Raw genomic sequence first — 24100 nt, forward strand, 5'->3', positions numbered from 1 at the left:
GAAGTGTGGAACATCTAACTCTAATGGATTAGAGTCAAGCTTGTACCCAGATAAAACTATGTATTTTTATTATGAAAACACAGGAGAGCAGCAAGAGTGAAAGAGAGTAAGTACTGTGGGAATCCCAATATGTAGAGCCACTGGGAACATCTCTAAAGAAGTATTATATATTAGTGTAACAAGTAGGTTTTTTTCATTGACCTGAAAAGCACCTGCAGAGTTAATCACGCTTTCTATCATGTGAGTGTTACTCAAGGAGACTTCACATCAGGGGACATTAAAGTGCTAGGAACAAACACAGTCAGGTTACAACAGAAAAAGGAGAGAGAGATTCGACGGCCAGAGGAAATGTGGCAGAAACTCTAAGTGTCTTTGACACAGTATTCAGGGTTAAGTGTGCCTCTTAGGTCATTCAAGTGCCTCCTCTATATTAGACCTTAATTGAGGCCAAGGATGAAGATAATGATTAAAATCTGCTGGGCGCTTAAAGATAAATAGTGTTTTTTAACATGGTGTAAGGGTCTGAATGTCCCAATAAACAAGACTCAGAGGGTAAGCAGGGGCACATAAAGGGAATTACTAAGTGCAAAGCTTGTGTTGCATGTGGACTGAAGGGTTTTTCAGGAATATGGCACCTCTCTGTTGTTATACTTTTGTCCAGGCCAGTTAACAGTTTAGGAAAACAGACTGATTACTCTTTGGCATAACTCTTCTTGACTGTCTCAAACTACCGGAATAAATTTATGATGCAACCCATATTGTTTGGATGGTTTGGCATTTTGTTTTGGGTGGCTTTTTTTAATTCCCGGCTGTTGATAATTATACCACCAAAAATCTGTTTGGCATGTTTTTCTTTGAAGTTACAGTAAGGTAACATAAGGAAATACTTTATTTTTGCAAAAGTTTTCCCCATCTTTTATCTCACTTTGGAAAGCCTCCATTCCCACTATTTTCCATGTGTTTGTTTATTCTAGGCAAGAAAGCCAGTGAGTAATTATGAGCATCCCACTGCATAAAGTAAGCCAAGAGGCTGTTGGGAACCATTTGCTACTGACTGTTCAGTTTTGCTGGAGCACAGCTTATCTGCAGCACTTCCCCTTCACACATTACTCCCCATCCAAGGATCCCAGGTTCCTTGACTGACATGGGGAATCCAGTGTAACCTGTGTGTGATGTACAGTTTGCTGTTGGGAAAATTGAGTTCTTGCGGATAGGAATCAACAGAAAAAGCAAACTGACCATATTAACTGATCAAAGACAAGGTATGAATACCAGGTTATGTATTTTCACGGGGAAAAAAAGGCTTGTTAATGGCAGACTGAAGGCGACCTGCTGAGCGCAGTCATGATGTCTAGGTGGCAAGGTAAAGGCGATGCTACCTAAAGCTAAAGCTGTTTACAGGTTGTGGAGATGGTCTGCAGGAGATGGGCACAGCACTCCCAAGAGGACTGTTAACTGGATCCGTGCAGAGCGCGCTCAGGAGAGCGCGGTGATCAGGATGGCGCAGATGGCACTGCCTGGGGGACTGGCAGAACTAGACTTCCTTGGGAGGGGAAGACTTGAATATGAATGAATCCCCAGGCAGCCACCCCAAATCAAGGGCTATAAAACCTTTTGTTCTTCCCTAGTCAGGCTCTCTGCCTGCGTGGGCTAGGTTGATGCTTAGAGCTCAGCCCCTGGAGAGCAAGCAAGAGAAGCTTGCTTTCTGCGTTTTGCCTTGGGATGAAGGGCATAAGCGTGGTTTTCTTTCCTTTCTGCCGCACGTCCTTCAAATGCCCTTTGCTTATTGCATGAGAATTAGGTCTCTCAAAGTGCATAAAGATGCACATCCAGTTCGCAGCAGGAGTCTGTCTGTGAAATATCAGCAGAGGCGATCTGTGTGGAAAAATGTCTATTGATGGTCCGCATTGAAGAAGAAGGTTGGGCTTCAGCGAGCCTAATCCCTGGGCATGCGAGGGAGCTTGTAACAGAATACTTCGCTAATGTTGACTTTGGTCAGATAAACAGTGGATTTACTGCACCTTCCCATATCTCTGTAATGGGAAACAGCTGGTCACTGGAGTAGTTCTGTTAGTGGACGTGGAGGTGAAAGATAATTAAACTTAATGCATACAATATGCTCTAATGCTCTGTAGCACGTATTTAGATTGTGTTCTGCCCAAATATTAAAGATACTCTGTTACTGTGGCTTCAGAAATTTAATAGTTCTGTTCGTGTAACAAGGACAACTTTATCTGCCTTTCTTGTATGTGCACATTTCTTATTCAGGTTTTTTTCCTTAAAAAACAGTTCTCTTGACCCTAGCTGATTTTTCTTCATAAGTAATCTCCTCCTCCTGACCACAATGCCTACATTATTTAGTAATTATTTGTTATTTCTATTCAGGAAAGGCGTAGAGATAGAGAGCTCCAGTAAGTTAAACGCTGCCTGAACACTTAAGAGTCAATCCCAGCCCAAATTGCACATGGTCTGTTTTCTTTCACTTAGATAAAACAGGTAGGTAAGGGACCGAATGGAAACAATGGGATAATACTGATTGGCATGAAAAGCAGCAGTGATTACGGAGCTGCCTGCCTATTGTGTAGCTTTTTTTTATAGGTATCTTGGCACAGCAGTAATATGGTGGTAAGTGAAAAAGCAGTTTAACTCTTTTTATCTGATATTCTGAGTCAGGCACTGAGAAACAGGCAAACTCTATTGTGGACGTTAGAAAGAGGCAGACAATTCCTACCTGCTCTTCCTCTTTGACTACGCTGCTGTGATTTTTAGAGAAGGATTGGGGAAAGGGAAGCGAAAGAGCTTTGCTAGCACTTAGAGGAGGCAGCACCCTGGGAGAAGGTGCAGAAGTGCTTATTGTCACCTTTTTTGTAAAGAACTGGCAGCATGAGCTGTGTTTCAGAAGAGACATGTCCAGACTGCAGTGGATGGAGAGGGCAAGTTATATGCTTCTCCAACTCTTTGTCCTCTTTCTGATACAATTGTATTTCAAATGGTTCTTTTCACTAGAAACAAATGTGGAATATTATAACCCACTGCAGTGTTGAAGTTTTACCCTATTTTCAGCTGCATCTGTCAAATCTATTTAACCCTTCTGTTGGAAACCCACTGTTTCGGGACTTGACTTGGACTTGCATGGCTGAGCCGTTTCCAGGAATAATCATTGAAACCTTCTTTTCTGGGGCCTTTTGATAGCAATTTTGGCACTTCAAGCATGCTTCGTAGAAGTATTTTTGAGAAATTGCAGAATGTCCTACAACTTTATTGGCTAGAATACGCAGTACCATAAATAAATTAAATATTCCTTAAAAATAACAATAAACTCACCAAAATCAAGAGGACAGGAAAGAGAAATGTGACCAGATTTTATTTTCTTTTAATTCCCTGATATTTAGTGTGTATATACCCAAACACAGTGCTGCTGTCCTTTAATGTAATAAATGTCGTAGCGTCCTTTTTTTCTTCACTGTGCTTTTAATACATTTGTAACCCCATAGGGACTTAGAGAAGGGTCATGGACTGTGAGAGGAGAGAGCTCGGATGCTGCACCTGGATATCAGGACTGTGTGCAGGTAGCAGGGAATGGGAATCTGCAGCTGAGCAGCTCCAAGAGCAGCTGATTTAATAAATCGCTTATTATAAATACTGCGGGGTCCCTTTATGTTATTAGCCAGAATTCAGTATATGAAAGAATCTCAAGTGCGAGTTCATTCTTGCTATTCACCAGCCTGTGTAAAGTAAAATATCTCTTCCAGTTCTTCCTACATATGTTGCCTTTTAACTTTGTGTCCTTTTGTTCCGGTCTGTCTAATTACCTCAAGTAGTTAATCAAGCTTGATTTTATAATAAACCATAGCTGGTTCAGGCTTGTCATGACTGATTTATCGACTCCTAAGACTAAGGACTTTCAGTCTCAAGACTAAGATAATTTCTGGCTGCAATTCAAGGTGTTAATTCTGAGCTTAAAAATTTAAATGTGGTCTGGAACATGTGTCCTACGTTTTCCCTTCAAGAAGAGCAAACAGCCCGCATTTCTGTTGGTTTTTGCTGGTGGTGTCCAAGTGGAATTTAACCTGGAACTAAGACAAAACAACCCCAAACCGTCCAATTCTGCAGAAACAGACTTGCATGTAATCATTATGACAAAGATTGTCCTCTTGAAGGTAAGGGGGCTGTTATATATGAATGGAAGTTTCTAGCAGTGGGCCTTGAGAGAGAACATATATCTCCATGAAGGATCCCAGCATATATTTCCCTATAATAAACTGCTTCAACACCACCTGATGGAGTGGCATGTGTCTCTACACGTGTGCATGCCTTAGAAATGGGAAGGTGCGGTGCTAAGAAAACAAAATTATGATAGCTAATGACTCATACACACCATTTGGTGTCCCTTAGGGACTGCCTCTCTTCCAGTGTTTTACCTCAGCAGTTGAGCTCATCGGGGACACGAGAGCTAACCATCCTTCCAACTATTCATCCAGGGATTTGAGGCCCCGAGTTCTCAGTGGAGGGCTTTTTTACCGCAGCTCCTTTAACAGGCATTTATGTTCCTACCTCCCTGCCTCCTCTTTCCCCTGATCTCTAGTTTTCCATCAACAAAGCGTCGGCGTAGATTTGAATGCAATCTCTGTAATGCAACAGATACCTACTAATGGCCATTAAGGTATCTTAGCTACCTTAAGTAGTTACAGAGGGATCCCATTATTCTAAGGATCGTGTAACAGAAACATTATCGCACGTCTGCATATTCTAGCTGCTGTTACTGTATACTGTAATTCTCCCTTCTTATTGCTAACAGGCATCAGGTTGTGGATCTAGTGATATTTTCTCAGTGTTTTCTTGTTAGAATTCGGAGACAGTTTGGGTTTTCACACCTTTCCTAGGTTGTTTGCCTTATTCTAGCTCAATTATTTCACATTTTCCAATGCAGAATGGCATCTGGCCTCTGTGGGTCACGCTGCGTGAGAGCCACATCTCACTAGACTTGGTTACATGACCTGCTACTTCTTGTGCTTCCAAGATTTGTTTCCTCTGTAGCCTTGAGATACTGTATTTAATGCCTCATCCACATATGTATATAGTAAGCATGAACTAAAGAAGTCCTCCAGAGGACTTTTTTTATTGCTCACCATGCTTTTATGATCGAAAGATGACAACCCGTCATAGTTTTCTTTTACAGTTGTGTTATAGATTGAAAATATCAGGAAAGTCCATGTTACTTGATGGCTGCATATAAATAGAGTTTACAGGTTTGCAAGTACTGCCCGCTCTGCAAACTCCTTTGGGGATTTAAAGGGTAACAAACCTGTTTTCGCTCTGGCATCAGTAAGATCCAGTAGTAAAATGTTGCTGGCCAAATATTGTGGTTGGAGCCTTGATTGTTCCCCCTGGAGTTCTGGAGATGAACGTAAGAGGAGAGAGTGATCCCGGGGTTAGGTGCAGAGAGCCCCCTCCATCAATAACACCGACCAGAATAGGACCCAGTTTCCCTTTTCCACTTGTACAAGTCTGCAGAGCCAGCAGGAATAAGAGGTTGTAAAATTTTTTTCCTTGCGTTAGTAAAATAAAGAAAAATGAATCTGGCCATAAAAGACCAGGCTTCGTCTGTCTTTTAGATTAGAAACCCCAGAAAACAAACAAACAAAAGAAGTCTTTTCCATCACAGACAATTAACCCCCTCATTTAACACCCAGACCCACTCGCAGCCTGTGCTGCCCTGACCTCTGGGACCGCGTGCCGGTAACAAATCAAGCTTTGTGAGTGCAAGGGGGAGGAGAAGAGGCAGGGTCACAGCGGGCTCCTCCGATATACGTTTGCTCGCAGAGCAAGGAAGCGAATGCTGCACATTTGTGGGAGCAGGCTGTACACCTGCGTACCTTCTGCATGAGGCAAGATTTGTGGGTAAAAGTTATATTGCTTCTCGGACCAACTCGTGTAGCTGGGAAAATATGCACCAGCCCTCCAATGGTCTGAGGCAACCAGGGGACCTAAACTTTAATTATAGCAGGCAGTAAAAAAGGTGAATTCAAAGGAAGGAATGGTTTTGCAGCACATTATAATTTTCCTCTCTCTATTAATCTTTTCATCTGCCACAGGCTTACCTATCTATTCCTTTACAAAATAACCACCATGTCACCACTTCCCTTTTAATATTCCCTTCCCTTGTACAGGTGCCAACCAGCTTTTTTGTCTACCTGACTTAACATGTCTAGTTAAATTCAAAGGGTGTGCTCCCTACTTGTATTTAGCTTGGAAGTTCACTGCTTCTATCTCAGACCTGAACGTGGGCTTCTCTTTTTTTCTGACTGTACTGGCCCGTAAACCTTGTCTTGCTTGTGACTTTAGACCATTACAGCTACAGCAATACTATTATAAATGTGTGACATTATTCTTAAAGTAGCCCTCCAAATCCAGACCCACAGGATAATGGTCGATTTATGGCTGTAAGGAAAAGATCTCCTGTGTAACAGGGGTAGTTTTCTTCTAAGGGCAAAACAACAATTTGAGCTAGTTCTTATACACAGAAGACTTGTTTATTTCTTTATTCTTGTTCTGTGCCTCTTAGTCATTAATCTCTCCTATGGAAACTTGTCAAATACGTTTGGAAATTGAAACAAATATGCTGCTTCCATACTTATTTTTCTTATCATTTATAACCACAATGTCTTAAAAAAAGCGCTGGCTTCTCTTCCTGTGCTCCCTATCTCCTAAATCCCTTTTGCTTTGTTCAGAATGGACTACTATTCCATTTGAGTCTGACACACTTTTCATCTTGCCCCTTTTGCGACAGTTTTCTAGTCCACGGCTTTTGTGAAGTTTTCATGTGATGAAACTCTTCAATGTTTTAAGCATGTCTGAACTTCCCATCCTTGTCAGTAAATGTCTTGGCTGTTGCTTGTATGCGTAGCCACTCAAGAATATAACAGGTTTTTTCTTTAACCAAAACAAGACTGTTCTAAAAGTTGCTTCTCTGGTGCACAGTAAGTTTTCCACCAAGGCTGAGTTCGAAATTTAATTCCTTTTTGTTGTTGTTGATTTAATGAGGTACTCCAGTAATTTCCCAGTCGTTTCTTTACAGCAAGGAAGAATATACAATGTTCTGCCTCCCTGTTACTGGATGTGCAACAGGAGTGCCGAAGAAAGGAGTGTGATGACAGTAGGTTTCTTCTGGAAAGAGATAGGAATCTCCTTCGGGGATGCAGAGATTACTGTGGGTGGGCTGAATCACTTTACACAATCTTCCACCTTTTCCATGGGCCACATGAGGAGGTGAGAAGGCTCCTGTTGGAGGTGCCGTGGTTAGATGTTTTGGGGTAGGTGATATGAATCTCTCTGAATCTATAGTGGGGTCCTGGGTTGGTGTTATCTTCATTTCAGCTGAAAGTGAATTTCTACAATAAAGCCGCTGCTTTGTTTCTCAGTGAACAAAGAAATGCCTGACAAAAAAAACTCATCATTCCCCGATATTAGAGTAGACCCGGGCTGAAAGCAGACTTTTGCTTCAGAGCTAGAATTGAATTACAGAAAGGGTTCCTGGACTGTGTCATCCCAGAGTTGTCATGTTGTCACAAAACAGGGGAAGAAGGAGAGAAAAATTACATTTTCCTGGGATCAGCCTTGCTTTGTAGATTTTAGATGGTATCAGTATTTGAATTAGAAATGTTGCTGTGGCATTTAGGCCCTCACAAGCTGTTGTGTTCATGGGAAACCGCAGAAACTGTGCTAAGAAACAGATGGAGGTGGCCAGAGGACGGTGGAGGTTCCTCTCTCCCAGGACCTCCTGATGGACTTATGTGACAAAGCTAGAGGGAACAGGGCTGTAAGAGAAAGCTGGGCTACTGAATGCAGGCCACGGTGGCCACTGAGAAGTTGTCAAGGAGGTGCCTGAGCTTCTTTTGAAGGGCTGTCATGAGATACAGCCTTGTGCTTGCTCATGCAGCTTGTAGGGAAAGCAACTTTCAGGTTCCAAACCTGGTATTTTGTGCATTTTGTTAATTAAGTTGCGAATGATTACACATTACACGTTAGCAGTGCTGTAAAATGAATGTTTTGTGTGCATGGGTAAGCTGAACGTGACTTTAGACGTACGCTCCGATGCCATTTCTCCACTAATTACATTTACAATTCAGAGCCGTCTGTAAGTAGAAGAGCGTACTATGCCGATATTTACTGACAGAAGAACTTTTCAAATCACCTTCCCAGCCAGATGTTCATAAAAACCGGTTCGGCAGTTGGTCCGTAAATCAAGTCAAGCATTTTATCATTGTTCTCTTAGGTGGCTCTTGCGTTTAAGCCTGTTTAGCTAAACACATACATTTACTTAAGATGAACTGTAAAAATAACATCTGGAGATCTTTTCTCTGAAAGAATATGCCAAAGGGTCTTACACAAGGATCAAGCACATTTTATAAACTGTGGCTGGGTTTTTGGAATTCAAGCTGAATAAATGTGCTCTCAGCTTTTGAGAGGATCAAGGGCCAGTATTATTTAAATGTTCTTTTTACTTGTGTGGCAGTCTGTGGGGAACATGCTCTCACCAAAGCATTCTTACATTTCTCATTCCATAATGAGTTACTGTTTTCATCCTTGCCACCTGGGACCCTGGCACAGCCCTGCTAGTAGCAGTGGAGTCACACTGGTGGAACTGGATGCAAAGTGCAGTCCAAAATATTTATTTTAGTATATTCTGCTCTGCAGTAAACTGCCTTCAAAGGGGAATGTCAAAGAAGGAGTTGCTGGGAGTTTTACATTTTTACCTTTGCTTGTATCAGTCATGTCTCTTTTATCCCTCTTTTTCCTTTTCAAGATATATGAGATTCTTTCTTTCTCTCTTGAAGAGGCTTTTTTTTTTTTCCTCCCCCCCGCCCCCTTTTTCTTAGAAAATCATGCTAATAAGCTATGGTTTGCTCACCTTCCGAATCAGTGTTACTATGCATTTTAGCTTTGCTGAATATCAGTTTGGTCGCTCTGCCTTTTCATATTCGGTTCACAATATGAAGGAGAATTCTGCTGAAATTTAACAAGCCCTAGGGAAAAAGATTCAGACAAGTGCAGTCAGATTTATAAAGTGGCAGATAAAGTGGGAAAGGTTTTGCATTACTTCTGCCACGTTGGGTGTTTCTTTGACGGATGGGCTATATCTCATCTGCGATTCAGAATGACGTCGATTCACGTTTTGAGGGGTACCATGACCACGGCTGTTCATGACAACATAAAACCTATAATCTGGGAATGCTGGAAGAGCTGAGTGCAAGAATAATACACATGAATTCCTGGCCTAGGACCACAGTTATTTTTTGATTTAGTTCTTAGGAACACAACCTGTTTCATAATGTGAGACTGGCATTTAATCTGAGAAACCTGACTGTTTTGAGAATTATACAAGGCGGCATGGAGCTGTTTAATGCTTAAGTGACAACAAAACATAAAGATGCTGGCCATAAGTCTTTCTGAAGTAGTATACTTCCCTGTGAAGCTTGGACAAGTACGTTCTTGATTTAAATATCTGGAACTACAGTACACGGTGTGAAACATAAATCCTCTTAGTGCAGGAACCCAGAGACTGAAGGAGCCAGTCGGAAACCTCTCTGAACAGCAAATTTAGTGGTTGGGTTTAAAGTACGTATGCTAGACTTGGAAAGGACCTTTCCTAACCTGGTCCTTCTGTCCCGTTTCAGCAGCGCAAAGAAGCTCTAAAGCTGCCTAAAATGTGAAAGGCTGAAAATGCAAAAGCATGGCAAAGGTGGTTGAGAGCCAGCATTACGCAGAGCAGGGCACGTGGCCCGTTAGCAGCCTGTGTTGAGTACCGCAGCCCCACAAAACCCAAAACTGTCCTGCGGCCACTTCAGCGCAAATCGAAGGACAAAGCAATCACTGGCAGTCCCAGGTGCTAAAAGCCTCTTCTGTAAGCTCCCCTGAATACAGCTGTAGTACAGCTGAGAACATGACCCTCAGAGCTAAACAGCGCAGCTGGTGTGAAAAAAAAAATAAAATTAAAAAAGCCCCAAATCTACTGACTTTAGTGAATTCAGTCAGCCCAGCTGCATGGGCCACATCCAGATTTTAAGCCATCCACCCCATGCCAACCAAGCGGATGGCACCGCCAGTCACCCTCCCTTCTCTCCTCTCCCATCAGCAGCCCCTCAATTTTCCTTTCCTTTGCCCATCATAGAGCAACATCATGGCAAGCCGAGCTGCTCCTGTCGAAGAGGAGGGCAAGGGAGGGTAGGCGATACGATCAGCTCTAACCTGCTCTCTCTTTGGCCCTGGGTTACCTCCAAGAAGCTGCCATCAGCTTCCCGGTCCTCACGTACTGCTTGAAAAGCTGTTTTCTGCCTCCCTGGTGAAACTGGTGTGTGAACTAGATACATCCTGGTCATGATGTCTCCTACTGCAGGTTATAGTCTGAAAAGTTTGTTTCCCTTCAAAACTCCTGCGGAGCGGAGATGTTTCGAATGAAATGGCCAGGAAGCGAAAAAAAAGTCAAAATTTCAGAACTTTGCAAACCTCTCCTAGGATCAGCATGAAAGATGTTTTTTTTTCCCATAAATGAGGAGAGAGACAAGAATAGTAAAACTTGGGAAAAAATCTGCTCGCTGGCTCCGTTGCTCTCTGTGTTCAGTTGCTGGGAAAATCACAGGCAGAACATATGGGGCAAGACCCAATTAGCTGCTCCAGACCTGACAGGCTTTTAGGAGAATCAAGCTGCTCAGACAACGTTCTGGTTTAACCACTCTGATCTCAGCAAGTGTCACAAGGTTAGATTCATCCTCGCCTGCTAAGCTGGAAACTTTGCAGACTGAAGGCAAAAAGAGGACAGAAGTAGAAGGCAACTTTAGGTTTCAGGTTTTAAAAGACTGGAACAAATCATTTCAAACGTCGACAATAGCTGCGATCTTTCTGCTTTAACTCTTTCCTTGGTTGCCGAGCGGAGGTGCAAGCACAATCTGACACATTCGTGGAAGATGTAATCCTTTGTGATTTCAGCTATTAAAGCCAAAAATAGATCTATTTTTCAGAGCAAGAGTGAATATAATTTTATTCAAAGGCATAATTTGCCTGAATTTTCAGGTAGAGTTTAAAGAGAATGGCAAATATTACCGCTACAATGTGAAGGCTTTTCACCTCTGAAATATTACATCCTCCCTCCAAAGTCTGGAGGGGCTACAACCACCGAGACAGAAAACCATATTTTTAAACATGAAATAAAAACCCCGAGTACTTTTCTCTGGCTCCATTTGTGCAGCAGTTGAATTGTTCGGACTAAAATTTTCCAGAGTATTTCAGCCTCGGGCAGATATTTGACGTGTAAAATTTCAGTCCAAACTGTTAATGATTGGCAAAGCTAAAAGCAACTGACAACAGGGTGTTGCAATAGGAAGTGTCAGACAATTTTAATAATAGGTGACCTCAGCAGCCCTGCCTTCTGTTTTGTCATCTTGAACACTTTTGTTGTCTAAGGTCTATGATGTGTTTCTCTGTGTGGTTTTGTCTGTATTTCTTTCTTTCTTTATATTTTACTTCTGTTAAGATCTTCTTTCAGTTAAGTTTTACATAACGTGGAGTTCCATGGGAGTAATTGCTTGTTGCAATCAAGAAATGTTTCCGCCTACCTGTTCTTCATTTACAACTTCTTTATTTATTTCACTAAACGCTTCCCAGTTTTGTATCGTGGAGCAGAGTCCACAGAACCTGCCCGCTTACCCCTTCTGTAAAATTCATGAGCTTTGTAATGCTCCTACGTTAACTGCCTCTTCTCCCCAGTGAGCAGTCCGAGGCTTTTTCAGCAGTGGTTCCTCTGAGCTACTTTATAATGTTCCTGATGATACTCATTGTCCTATTTTTGCTGTGCTTTTATATTGCTTGGGGAGGATGGGTTGACTAATTCAGAACATGGTATGTCAGGTGAGGGTCTGGCTTTTCTAAGAGGCTTGCAGTATTTTTCCCGTAGTTTCTTCTCTTGTCCCTTATCCAGGCTAACCTTTAATTGGCTTCCCTGGCCCCCTCGATGCAGTGCCACACTGCCGGACCTTTACTGTACGAGCCGCTCAGCCCATCCTCTGCAAAGAGCCTCATTTGGGATTTCTTCGCACTGACATCCTTGGGCGCATCTGTTTTCCTTGTGTTTGGTTCCTCTAAAACGCCTCTTGAGATATATATTTCTTTTTTCAGGCAATCAATTGTATGTCTTCTGTGGGTTTTGCTGTAACATTACTCCCTCTCTTTTCAATACAATTATCAACATGTTATCTCCAATCACACTGCTCATTTCAGATGGAAAGTACCCGTTTGTTCCTATTTTTGATTTTCCTGTCTCTTTGGCCAGCTTCTGATCTGTATCAATCATGACAAGAATTTGCCTCTCACTTTATGCCTCCACACTTTCTTTGTCAGCCTCTCGGGAAGGACCTTATCAAAGATTTTTTGCAAGCTTAAATAATTACACACTATTTATTGAGCATTGCTCAGTTATGCTGCATTTATTGTACACCAAATGTCAGATACAACTACACCTTGTCCTCCAATACATTTTGCATACCGCAAGTTTTGTATGTTTTTATATTGCCCCACTACTAGAGATCGTAGTTTGACACCTTTTAAAAAAATGCTTAACAAAGCCTGTGAAGGAAGTTTGGGTTGGGTTTTCTTTTTCATCTTGGAAAAAGATGCTAAAAATATGTTAAGAACAATACTACCATGTATCCTTGAACTGAGAATCAACACTCTGCCAATTTTCATCCTGGAATATATTTTTATAGTTGATGTACAAACCTCTGGAAAAAATGGTTTATTATAAAACTATTGACAGAACCCAAGCTGTGGAAATGTACATGGTGAGGCAGAAGAAGCATCTTAATGTGGATAACATTTTCTAGCCCTTAAATGTTACAAAGAAATGCATTTTCCCTAAAAATGGGATAAAGAACCGTTATAATTTGAAACAAAGTCTGTCTGACATAATTTGGTTTTATCTTTAATTTGCCAAAAAATTGATACTTCTTGAAATAATGAATGTCTCTTCTGTTCTTGGCATTTATAAACCTGCATCTTTCTTGAAAGCATTGTCAAAGAGAGTCACACATAGAGTGTTCTGATAATAGATTGTAAATACCAAAAAGGCTGATTTCATTTCTGAATGGTGGGGTTGGTTCTGTGTGTGAGTCTGTGTGAAATTGCTCTGCCTTTAGTTCGCTGCTCTGAAATATAAGCAGATGAACCTTTGGTGCAGGCTGCCAGAACTTACAGATGAAATTTTCTAGCAGCAGGAATTTTAAGTTACAAGTTTTGCACACAACCACTAATATAATCTAAATTAAAATGTGTTATGCACAAGAGATACAAAGCCTGGATTCTTCCTTAATCGGGATACAGGTTGAACTAATTTTGTGCACACAGTGCCTCACTCTGCTTCCTGAAGTATGCTGTTCATTTATAAAGACTCCTGATTTCTTTTCAAACAAGACCTTTTCCCTGTTAAACAGGGTAATGAAATATGACATTGTAAGAATGTTGTCAAGAGCGCTACTTTCTAAGGAAAAATATAACCCTTTTTTTCACACGCCGAAGACAGCCAAGAGCAATGCCTGTATTTTAAGCTATTTTGGAGGTACAGAGATGCAAGTGTTCTTGAGAGATTCCTTCTTCCTCCTGTAAGCATTTCTCATCATTTTAGTCCCTTTTTGGTGAAGAACATGATGAGAGGTTTGTGTTTGTTAGGAAATAAAAGCTATGTCATAATAAACTCCTTGACAAGACACGAGAGCTTTATACAAATGTTCTAAGATTGGTTTTTTTCCAGTTGATTTGGAAGTTTCTTTTTTACCCACCGTACTTCCACTTCTTTTCTCGAAGACTTCAGGCGATGCTGTGATTGAGCTAGCTAATGGCTGGCCAGAGAGCCCCAGCTGTTTGATATTTGGCACGGTGTTCTCCACATGCTCAGCGTTGGTTTATTATTAGTTGAGGCGTGCATTTCCCCTCGCTGCGAGAGACAGGAGAGATGCAAAGGAGTCACTGGGGGCCAAAAGCATTAACCCAGTTCTCTGCACTGCCCTGCACAGGTCCCAGAGTAACTTAAAAGAACCTCGGGACAATTTAACCCATTCCAGCTGGCTGCCCTTGGGCTATTTGCCAAAATCGAGGTTTATTAGTCCGCACCGTTCCATTGATAATGGCTCCGGTACCGAGGCCCCGGGGAGGGAGGCCGGCAGAGCAGCTGGCTACTCTGGCATCTCTAGCTGCTGCTGACCTTCCTTGTACTAGAGAGATGCCCAGATGGTGGAGAGAAGGGGTTTCTGCTCTGTGGGAAATGCAAAAGGAATGGAGATGAGATGAAAAAGCTAGTCATAATGTTATAATTATTGTACTTGTAATGGAAAACTTTATGGTTGTGACCCAGATGTCAAAGGATGCAGAAATGTCTGTCTAAGTCTGCTGAAAGGCTGAAGTAACAGCTTTCAGACATATGGACTACCCTTATTTACCTTGGCGTGACGCACACTCTCCTGACACTGTTCTAATGTCAAGCCTCTTCTAAATTGGTCAATGGAGTAATTACCATACTCAGCGTGTTGAAGACGGGGAATTGCTTTATTATGAAGTTAGGGGTATCCCATTTGGGATTTCTCTACCAGCCATGAAGAGTACTCGAGTTACCACCATTGCCGGCCATTTGACCATGGAGTCTGGCTGCCTAAATAGGCACTTCAGAGAGCTGAGAGGGCCCTCGAGCTTATATCGTCAAGATCTAAAACCAATCAGTCAGATTCATAGATGCAAAGCAAAGTTGAATTATCTTATATTGAAGCGAACGCACCAGGAAATATTCAAACCCTGCAAAATTTGAGAAGGAGACAGGTGGTCAAAGGAAGCCTTAACTAATGAAGAGACGTTTCAAAAACTATAATTCTAAATACTTTTAGCTCAGGCCCAGTATTACATTCATGGACTTACCAGCTGCAGAACAAGACAATGCTAACATGTGGAAGTTTATAGCTTACATTTATTTAATCTTTTCTATTTATTTGTTTGTGTTTGAGAACACAGGTCAAATCACAGGTCTAACAGTGGAAAGGATAAAAAAAATAATCTCCTGTTTCGTGAGCAACACACTCCATTTTTGTCTAGAAACCCTCCCTTCTGGCAGATGTCTAGCTAAAAACTGAGGGTGTTGCAAGTTATCCAAAGCTGGAGAAGAGATGGTTGCCTGAGCTCTATGGCTCAATTCCATGGTCTTTTTTGCCATTCTTCCTCTTTTGAATGTAGAAGGAATTGTACTTTGGATGGTACTTTCCATTCTCTTGGTTTATATGACATTCATCCCATACTCCTCAATGCAAAATGCTTGTTCTTTAAGTCACTCGTGCCTGATTTTACATCCTTTGTCATCTACGTCTATGTGCAAGCTCTCTCGTCACCACAGCTCCCTCTCTTCCTCCCCATGTGGCTACCCAGTCCTCAGGCCATACCTGGCTGAGACTCCTGTGAACTCGTAAATCCTTCTGGTTTGGATGGAGATACGCTGCCCATGGCCTGAGCCTGCCATTAGCTAGGACACCTGCTTCTGCAGAGCAGCTTAATGGTTTCTCATGGTCCAGAAGAGCTGTAGTAACTAACTGCAGTATTTGCAGTGAGACCTAAGCACATAGGAACGTTTTTCAGTTTGCTGAGGTGCTAGATGGCTTTTAAAGCCAAAATCTAACAAAATAGCTTTGTCATAGTGCATTGGAGTTTAATTAAGACAGCTCTTTTTATAGACACTCAGGAGCATTAGTTGCTGCTATCAACTCTGGCTTCTTTTCAGATCATGTTTTATGTAGCATAGTATTTCTCAAGATAGGATTCTTGGCTAATTCTTAACCAATAAACAGTTTATTAATTCACCAAGTACCACTTTATTACTTACTCAACAGTTAGTTAATCAAATTAAAATCCAACAGGTATTCTACCTATGCAAAGAGCATTCAAATATTGTCCTACAAGTTACTGCCATAAACTGTATGGAGGTCAAACAGTTCTAGTAGAGGATAATACAAAATATCAAGATTTCTTACTGCATTCATTTATAGATAGCAAGTCTTTACTACATCTGGTGTTCTTACCCTCCTTCCAGTACTCTGTGGGTTAAAGATATAATGGTTTTAGGAATTTGGACCCTGCTATTTAAATGATTTAATATGAAAGAAACTAGGAAAATAGTACCAGGAACAATCATTTAACATTATAGTTTAAGTCTTTCTTATGCCTGTTTGCTTAGGCTTTTAAAGAAGCATACACGTAGAATAACTTGGCTAAAAGTTTGAAATAGCATCACTAAGGTTTTTCCAGCTGATTTCCCAGGACAACTTTCTGTCATCTCCAGTAATGACCAAGAGAAGACTGTCCAAGTTCTCACCAAGAGAAATACATCCCATACAATAATGCTCATTGGTATTTTCATCCAAAAATAAACCTGAAGGAGACACAGAACTTCCTCTGGCTTAGGAAGCCCCTGAGGTGCAGAGTGAGAGATTGGGAGATCATTATATGGAGGTTTCGCTTCAGGATTGTCCTGTTCTGGTACTAAACAAAATTAGGGATTTGCTGTTAGAGGCAGGCTTGTGGGCTACAGGAGTAGAAGGATCTTTCAGTCTGACAGAGCCCAGTTTTTCCTGTGTTTCTGCGAGACCTTGCCCATGCAGGTGATACGCCTTTCTGGACTGTACAGCTTCTTTCCAGTTTTGGCAAGGCTGTCGTTACTCCTGTGACCCTGGAAAGGCAAGGAGAGTGTTTGTATGCATTCCACAGATTCAAGGATCCACACGGTAACTCCACGTTAATAGCCAGAACTTCTTTCATGATTCGTGAGAAAAATGAGTCCCTTTTGTTTTCATTTGGGAAATGTCCTATGGAATGTCTGAGTTTTCATTTTTTCCCCCCATTTTCTCTGAGGTCACATTAATATCCAGAAGATGGTATTTTACCATCTTTTACACACTGGAGGCTTTTTATGTTTCATCTATTACAAGGGTTATATTTCAGTATTAGCCTAGCTTGGGAATTGAAATTTTTCCTATTTCTCCAACTTCTTTTCGGTATTCATTTACATCTACTTAGGTGGTTATATCTTCCAATAACATTTTTTTCTTTTTGTGCCTATACAAATGCCTCTCAGATTTCTGGAATGCAGCACTTTCCTAGAGAGCAAGCAAAGAAAAATCCATTAACAGTTCCCAAGCTGTATAATCATGTTTTATTTATTTCTTTTCTCACCTTCTAGAGCTTCAAGGTGAAAGGTGATCTCATTTTCAAGGAACATAGCAAAGTTTTATTTTAGGAAGAGGTTCATTAGGCAAACAGATTGAACAGCTTCCAATGGAGGGAGCTTAGAGAGGCTACTTTGTTTGGCTAAGGCTAGCCTTACTGAATAGCCCACCGTGATGAGTCCAAAACTGGAGAAATTCAACGCAGAAGTGCAAAAGTGGAGAGGGTTGTCCCAGGCAGCATACAGTGAGTGCACAAAGACTTTTGAAAGTCAGGAAATAACAGCTGCGCACATTTTATATTCTATAAGCAATGTATTACATTGCATCTTCCATATCGGCTGGTCCCATATTTTTACAAACTGGCTTTGGAGCTATTAACTGGGGATCAGGTGGCAGTGTGCAGAATTTGCAGTTTTGTTATTTTCTTCACAATGAACTTGTGACTGACCCCATACGAGGACGTGATTTATTGATGAGGAGATGGAAGAAGCCTGTTGTTCCTACTGCATGGAGTGGTTCTTAAGCAGCAGGGACTTGGGGAAGGTCAGCACTCTGGACATCCCGAAGTGCTATAATCTCATGAATCCTTCAAAATCTTGGCACTGGGCAAAACACCCTGTGGATAGAGCATGGACCCATGACACAGAGGTTCCAGACAATACTGTTGTCTGTTCATCTTTCCTTCTCCTTCACCTTCTTCCCTGCATTTCTTTCAATTTTTCTCTTTACCTTTTTCCTTCTTTCCTATTTTTCTGCTTTTTTCCCCCTTCAGTTTTCACCTCCGCAAATTTCCGCTGCAGTGGCAATGGGGTTTTACACATGGAAGAGCAGCTGATTGTGGATGGAGACTAAGATTAGTCAATTTTTTCTGACTTCAGCTTCTTACACGTGCAGCTGTCAGCCGTGAAAAACTGACAAACCATCATCAGACTCCCTCAACAGCAAGTCCTGAGTTTTCCAGCTCATTATCAGGCTTGCCTGTCAGGTACTTCTTTGCAGAGCTGTTCGAAGGGGAAACTAAGTAGATTCACCATGGGCAGGTAGTGTCTGAGAACGCTTTGAGGTCAGAACGGCACTGATGGCTATCCATAAGCAGAAAGAGTAATAGAAATAACATTACAGTGACTCTGTAGATTTCTTTACCCAGCAGTGTTGAATTTGCACCTTAGGAGGAGAGTGGCATCTATGGTAGTAACACTTTGTTGTATTATTATTATTTGCTATTCTCTCCTATTATTTGCATTTCATTAGAAGCTCTAAGCAAGATTGGGGTCCTATTTTGCCAAGCGCTTCAGGAATAAAGGATGAACCAGGAGTGATTCATCCCATGATTTGCTTGAAAAAAGAGAAGGTGGCTTTCTTTAACTTAGTCTTTGTCATGTATATTGCTCTAAATATAGTGTTTGTCCTGTGATTTTGTGAGGAGGGATCAAGAGGAGGCCAAATTGGCTTTGAGTGTTTTCAGCTACAGCACAGCCAGCTCTGAGGAACAGCATCTAAAGTTTTGGGATTGTCTGCTGTAAACTATTCCTCTGTGCAGACACAGCGTTTTCTTCAAAAAAGCAGAAGTACAATTATACAGCCCTAAAACTTTGTCAGTGATATATGTCTCTCAGAAGTACTTTTCAAGTGGCAAGTGTTTTGATGATGCTACAAGGGCTTTGTTTATGGAGTAGGTCTGGCAGACGCTGTAGAGTTCACAGGAATTATTACTTGGTTGATCATTAATGAGAAACATTCATCTGGATTCCCCCTCACCCCCCGTTTTTGTCAAAATTCCCTTAGAGACTTGTTTTTGCTACAGTCCAGGCTCTGTTTCACAGAATATAGCTCTTGCTGAATGCTGTTAAGATGGATCCCCTGGCCAACTGAGAAAGCTGGAGGTCAAGGAGGTGATTTCCTATCCCTCCTTCATTCACTCCTTTCCACTCCTCCAAATATACACATGCACACGTGCACACAAACACACAGACACACACACACACACGTACACACACACATGCACGTTGATGCAACGTGCCTTACTCCTGTTCCTGAAGGAGTCCGGTGCCCACATGGTGCTTCATCATTTGGGTTTGTGCAGTGCTTATTTAAGGGGATCTACCCATGTCATCAATATTTAATTCTTAAAAAATTCAGGGCTAGATGAGCACCTACAGTGACATCTCTGCCCATGCAGTTACCATCTCAGGATTTTAAAAGGGGCCACACTCAGAGGTTCCATATCCATATTCCTTTGTAGCAGCTCTGCAGAGGCAAAGATTGCATGCCAAACAGATGGCAAAATATAAAAGCAGAAATAAAATCTGTAATCTTGTGAATAAGGTGTATAAGGAACAGCTATTCATGACTTCTCAGGATGAAAGAACTAGAAGGTGTGCCTGGAACTGCCAAATACCTTCTTTTAGCAAAGCAAAGGAAGCACACATTTCCCCACTCTGTTACTATCGTAACACCAGCACACTCTGAAAGCCAGAGATATAAACAGATTCCAACAGATTCAAAATATAAATAGGTGCACAGTAGGATTTAGTGAAAACGTATAAATCAAGTCATGTGGACTAGGTGCCTGCTAGAAAGGATTGTTCAGTTGTGATGCCTGCTACTGGCAATACATAAGCACTCAATGTATACGAGTTCTTTACCTGCCTATTTCTTATTTTGATGCCCTGGGCATCTGCTACTGGCCACAGTCAGGTGGTCCGTGCTCTGAGGCAGGATGATAGTGGGTATGCTGGTCAAATGGAAGAGCTGTCAGACTTTTTTCCCCATGCCTTTGTTTATTGGAATGTGCCTGGAAGGTTACCAGACAACCCAGGGTCTATTTTAGAAACAGAGAAGTCTAGAAGTTTAATAAAGTGTAAACTGGACGAGGCAATGTACTGGAAGATGCCGGTGGCTGCCATGCTGCTGCGTTCCAAGGTCTGGCTCTCTGGGGCTCATAGCGGTGCTCCACAACTGGGCTCCTCCGGCTGGATCAACGCCAAATTAGATTGGCACATCTCCTTGGGAAATCAGTGATCTGGTCCCCTGCCGCCACCCCCACTTTTGTCTGCTTTTCCCAGTGCGGAAGGCTTGTTACATTGAGAGAAGCCCTATAATACTGACCAAATGAGTCATCTCCACCTTCCTGAAGCCCAGAAGATAGTAAGATTTGAATGACCAAGGAAAACAGTGATCCAACCTCAGCCTCTAGGTTGCAGCTGAATATTCACTCTTAATTGCTGATACAGAAAAAAGGAGACTGACATGAGGATAAAGACACTGGAGACGGTAGAGTTTTGAGGGAGAATTTTAGATAAAAATGCAAGAAGTTTTTAGAATAACAACATTTTTCTTATTCTAATGAGGTTCTTTCTTCATTTCAGAGAAAAAAAAAAGCGCTACTCTTTCTTTGCTACTGCCAAATAATACATATACACATATATATATATTTAAGGGAGCCAGACACTATATTAGATTTGCCCTTTTTCAGGAAAACTTAAATCTCAACTTTTAAAAATCAACTCTATGTTCGGTTTCAAAATACTCAGCAATGGTGTTTCTGAAGTACACGATCAAATGTCTAGTCTCCAGAAGCTTTTCTTTTTTTCTCCACAGAAACCAAATTTTAACAAGCATCTCACTACATTTATTACGAGCTGCTGCCTGGAGTGTCCTAATCCTTGCAGTGCATGTTGGCAAGCAACTCCGTTCCTGGAACCAGATCTTTTTTAATCTTTCAACCCTAGCAAAAAATAGACTTTTTTTCTTAGGTGTAAAATTCTTAGGTGTATGCTTAGGTGTAAAACTCCCAGGCCATGGGGACCCCTTTCAGAGTTTTTTATTTTGGTTAGCTATTTTGCACCCAGATCATTGTTTTCACCACTCACTGTCTCTCTCTCTGTGTTCGACCAGCAGATCTGAGCCACGTGGCTGATGATGTCCATGGTGGAAACCTTCCATGGGTACGAGCTGGGGCATACAAACAAATCCATGTTTGCACACATGGGTGTTCTTATGCATCCAACAGAAATACAACTTGGCAGCTGTCATAAAACACCACAGACGCAACTGGCAGTTGCAGGCCAAACAAATGAGGCGTCCAAGGGCTAGCACGGAGAATCATATAGGGAGTTATACCCATAAAAAGTAATACGGAGCAGGTATATAACTTGTGGTAAGGGCTGGTGGAAATGTGGTGGTAACTTAGTGTTGGTGATGGAGAGCAATCCCCAAAAGCACAGTTGGCAGGAGAATGCATCCGCGTTATTTGGGCAGAGCAATAACGTGGCAAAACCAGAAGGTGATTCAGACGGCAACTGTTGCCAAAGGAGGGAAGGAGGATGCTTCTCCGAGATTGTGTGGCTATTTTCATGGATGACAAAGTTGCTCCAACAAACTCCCAAACTAGAGACTAATAGAAGTAGTTGTTTTACACTACATACTGTGTTAGAATATAGTTATCCTTAAAGGGATTTTATTGTTCTTCTATTTTTTTCCAGACCCAAAGATTTCATGTGAAACATTTTGTTCTTTCTGTATTCTACTTGAAAGAAAAAGGAGCTTTAAAAACTATTCCAGGTGTTCAAGATTTTTCTTCTTGCCTCTCTGGCTGCCAATTCCAGATATTTGTTCTTCAGAGGTTTCATTGTTCTCCACCATGCCAATTTCTTGTTAGATGAAACAGGAATTAACTCATTTTTGCCAAATTTAGGCAGACGTGGACTTGAAAATATTCACGTTCAATGCTTTTACTTTCTAGTACAAATGTGTGAATATTCAGGCTTTATGTGCAGTATCTACAGGGACTCTAACTTGAACAATGTGTGCTTTTCCATTCTTAAAGTTCTTTATCATCTCTGATTACTTTCTATTTTAATGAATTCATTTAGTAATTATTTATTAACATCTTTCAAATGTAAGCTTTCTCTCTTCTGCCAAGTTGGTTTTTATAATTCCAAGAGATCACAAACCATTACCTAGCTGCATAAATATATGTATAGGTCCCTTTAAAAATAATGCTATGATCATTGAAAGCATAAAATATTACTTATTTAACTCTTCAGATATGTAGTATATAAATTTAATGTATCTCTGTGTTTAGCATAGCATATTCATGTCTACAATATCTTAATAATCATATATCCAAGTGGATCTGTTAGAAATAATACATGGGCAGGGTGGATTCCCATTTTTCATAATCCTGCAGAACTCTATCAGTATCTTTCATTCTGAAGACCAACAAACTTACCATTCAGTCCAACAGGAGCTGTCTCAAGCTCTAACTGGTGTCATGGTCCTGCTCCAAACAGGCCTTACGCCTGGACGTGGAGCAGACTGCATTGGTGGTGCTGATGGATGATTGTCCCCTGTCCCGAGACAAGAGCTATATATCCAACTCCTCTTGCACCACTCGGTAGCATTAATATAGTTAAACTTGGGATTCTTCTGGATCCTATCACAGGTGTGGCAAATTTATTGACTTTCCTTTCCAGTGACTTTATCGGTTCCTTTTTCTCTGCATCTCAGAGTCCAGACCAGTATTTCGTTTGGACATCCCATTTGTAGGCTTTCTTCATGGTTTGTCAGCAATATGCGGGTGGCATGCATCAGCTTTTCTGTAGATGCAAGCACTACTGATCTCTTTGGGGGTCTGAACTTCACTATTCAGAAATCCAGCTGAGTTCTCCATCACTGCAATGCAAAGTAGTAGTTTTTAGTATTCAGAGAATGATTTTCATTTCCAGGATGCTCAGCGACTGATACCTGTGCATCCTCTCAGTGCTTACATGATGTGTGAAAGCATTTCATTCTCAGTTTAACACATTGGGAAACTGAAGCAACTCATTCCAGAGGACAGAGAAAGTAAAACTGGTCCTGGTCAAAAGCTGTTCGTGCCTTCAGTAGTCTTGCAATTGACCTTCGTGGGGTCTGGATTAGTGCCTGCAAGATATGGAATTAGATTTCAAGAATTATTGACTGAGTCCTCTTCAATATACCTCAGCACAGTCACCTTCTGGAGGCACGGAGTCCCAGCACACCTAGAAGGACGTTTCGTGAGTGTTGGCCCCCAGCGCTCTGCTCATGCTCTTATAGATTGATTCCAGTTGTAAAAGAAACTGATGACAAAGCCATGTACTTATTTAACACAGGCAAAGTTACCTACAAAGTCACATTTCCTTGGACATGGCAGCAATCAGTGGGAAATAATTTTCTTCCGCTTAAATCACAACCCTGCTTTGATTGGCGTGCAACCTAAAAGCTCTCCCTCCCCGCTCCCTTTCAAGGCCATGTTCGCAGTGTTTGTGGACATGAGTTTCCTTGTTGCCATCTCCCTTAGACTTGTTTTTCTCTGTATCTGCACCACTGCCAAAGGAATATTCAGAAAACCATACCTTATTGAAACCTGCCATCTTTGCTTTGGGTGAGAGCATGTGTCTGTGATTTGGGCAGAGTTTGCTGTTGTTTCGGTTTGCTACTTCTGTAGAGAAGCTGAAATGTATCTGGCAGTTGTCTTAAAGAGAGAACAGCAATGTTTAAATGCAACTTGTTGTAGCAGTTGCCAGATGCCGATGTTTTTCCCTTGGCTGTCACATGGGGCCTGAAAGATGCACACAGGACAGGGAGAACTTGGCCTTCCATCCATCTTCGTGTACATTTCCACCTGCTCCATCCTTGCCTCAGGATGCCTCAGTAGACCTGTAGGTCTGCTACGGCTATTGGATTTAATCTGAAATTTCATATCTCGCTAGGGCTGTAGCTGATCCTACATTTGTCCAGAGGGATGGACGAGATGCCTCCATCGGCATCTTTCCAGCGCCAGTTTTCCCTGATCCCAGCAGAGGACCGTTGGGTGCCCTTGTCGTGCTCCGCTC

At 41.6% G+C, this 24100-nt stretch overlaps 1 protein-coding gene across 1 annotated transcript in view; it reads left to right on the top strand.

Annotated features, from left to right (window-relative positions):
• ENOX1 (ecto-NOX disulfide-thiol exchanger 1) overlaps positions 1-24100 on the top strand; it is a 153215-nt gene that overhangs the window by 23776 nt on the left and 105339 nt on the right. The window lies entirely within an intron of this gene.

This window comes from Haliaeetus leucocephalus, unplaced genomic scaffold (genome assembly GCF_000737465.1).
Source record: "Haliaeetus leucocephalus isolate CR32 unplaced genomic scaffold, Haliaeetus_leucocephalus-4.0 Scaffold897, whole genome shotgun sequence".
Classification (NCBI taxonomy): domain Eukaryota; kingdom Metazoa; phylum Chordata; class Aves; order Accipitriformes; family Accipitridae; genus Haliaeetus; species Haliaeetus leucocephalus.